At 42.9% G+C, this 2500-nt stretch overlaps 1 protein-coding gene across 1 annotated transcript in view; it reads right to left on the minus strand.

Annotated features, from left to right (window-relative positions):
• rtn4rl1a (reticulon 4 receptor-like 1a) overlaps positions 1–2500 on the minus strand; it is a 9259-nt gene that overhangs the window by 2166 nt on the left and 4593 nt on the right. The gene's annotated exons all lie outside the window — the stretch shown is intronic.

Consider the following 2500-nt stretch of genomic DNA (forward strand, 5'->3'; position numbering starts at 1 on the left):
TTACTACTGAGTCATGAAGCGCTTTCAGACATACGTGTAAGACCGGAGGTTCTGCCGATGTTAAATGGTGGGGCCGTATATCTGAATGACATAACCGGTCATATGGAAGTCCGAATTCACCCGGTGTTTATACTACTCCCCCCCTAGTATTTCCTCCGGACATTATGTAAATGTGCTGTGTCTGAACGAGGAGTAGAACATGCGGTTAAAATCACACCTAGTGAGAGGGCGTGTTGGTGACGTTTCTTTCGTGCGTCCATGTGGTTAGATCTGACTTAAATGCCAGTGTTATGATGGAGTGGCATAGTGCTGTCCAGAAAATCACGGAGCTACTGTCCATGAGGGCATACAACATTTTGATAGAACACCTGAAGGGAACGTTAGAGACACGTTAGCCTACAACTGCATGGCAAGGACAAACGAATTCAGAAGACTGAATCATCATAAGCAGAAGGCGCTGAAAAGGCAGTAGCCTATAGCGACGTCGTTGACGACAATAACAGGAGTATTTAATACATTGTTAACCAACACGGTTTTCTGTTCATTGATAGCCTTCATGACCTGCTGAGCTCGCTGATATTTGCTGAGCATATGCCTAGAGAAAATGAAAACAAAGAAAACCCAACTTTGTTCCAAGCTCCTTACGTAAATGCAATAGACACATGGGGATAGGATGCTTTTGGAAAAAATAAACCATGAAAAAACGAACAACTTCACTGTTAATGTTAGTATTTTGTTTGTTGCTTAAAAACGTTGTATGATCTTGAAGTCTTGAGTTAGCCTACTGAATTGGCTGGTAGCCTACCATAAAGTTTGTGCATGCTCTTTCTCTCCAACGCAAACCAGATTGGTACATAACGTTGAAAACAGATTAATGTGTTTATTTGAAGCACACATACAAATACTGTAGGCTAGGTCAATTTCAAGTGCGCACTTACGTGACTAGCCTACTTCAAGTATTAGCCTATGCACAATAGATTTCTCTTCTTTAGCCTACATAATGCATAGGCTATATTTTGTAAACAAAAAGCAGCTGTGACAGGCAGCGGCCGCATATATTCTGCGTCATGTCTCGCATCTTGTGAACTCTACAAGCCCCCACCCCTCACTCGACAACCACACGGAGATTCTGTAATGTGCGTGTATGTCGTTCACACATACGTCCGTATAAGGTCAGTATTAGGTCCGCAGGTTAGCATCATATCTGAATCATCCGAAGGGTAGGACCTCCGTTTGACAAACCTCCTCATATACTCCGGAGGTTATATCTGAAAGCGCTTATGTAGTGTTATCTAGGTTTTAATATTTAGGCTTTATATTGAGTACTTCCGACCAGTCACTAATTGTATTAGTATATTTTTACTCCATTGGTATCCTAACAAGGCTAACAGTGTGGGAACAAGGCCAGGCCTATACACAGCTTTTACTCCACAAAACCCTACTGCTTTGCTCTGAAAAGATCACAATAAACTGTCTATTCTATCAAACAGATTATGTTAAGTACCCAAAGTCAATCACTGGGTGAATCCACTGATGTTGTTTATTCTGTCTGAAATCATTAGCCATCAGTGTAGAGCTGACGGATTAATCTCAGTAAGACAATTAAATCATCTGAAAGAGCCGACTTGGTATGCAACTCCATTACTGACAGTTCACAAAATACAGAGATAATCATTTCTGGCTATCTACTACAACTTGAAGTCTGATGTTTGCCAAACACATTTCTTGACATCTGCCGTAATTCGAAAGCTGATGTTTTCAGATCACATTTAATTGCTATCTATAGTAAGTCAGGCTGTTTTCAGAGCATGTTTCTTGCTAGCTGCTGCAATTCGAAGGCTGATATATTCAGATCACATTTCCTGGTGAAAGTGTAGTTTTATTGTTTATTTCATTCTGTGATCGTGGCAGCCATTCAGCGGACGCAGTGAGATACGGAATGCTATGTTACAGCTTGTGATGCAGTTAGTTTTAGTCACACCTATTTCACCAACGCTATAATGGCCAGAAAGATACACTCTCCCGTACCCACACGCAGAGGGAGTGTATTATCCCGTGGCTCTGGCTGTGGTGATGAATTGGCCTCCTCTCGTGGTTTTTAATTATCTTTCTTCAACTCCGCAGGCTGACAAGCCTCCTCACAGGCAGGAGCAGGAAGCTCTTCATGTGAGAATGAAGCTGCTCGACCCTGTAGACCTCGTCTGCGGAATCCTGCCCATTTACTGCCCACTGGTGCCTGTCGTACCCCCAAGCCCCAAACGTCTGACACCAGAGGGGTCAAAGGTTGTGATGATGATGTCTCCAGGGGCCATGCGTTGGCGAGGACCCACCAGACATCAAACCGAATGTGTTATTTAATTACTTGTGGCTTTCTTTTCATTTAACACACACACACACACACACACACACACACACACACACACACACACACACACACACAGACACACAAACACACACAGACACACATACACACACACCAACACATACAGACACACACACA

Source organism: Alosa pseudoharengus, unplaced genomic scaffold (genome assembly GCF_046254945.1).
Source record: "Alosa pseudoharengus isolate Yale_2024_CS ecotype anadromous, Long Island Sound unplaced genomic scaffold, YU_APseudo_1.1 YU_APseudo_1.1_scf_8, whole genome shotgun sequence".
Lineage (NCBI taxonomy): Eukaryota > Metazoa > Chordata > Actinopteri > Clupeiformes > Clupeidae > Alosa > Alosa pseudoharengus.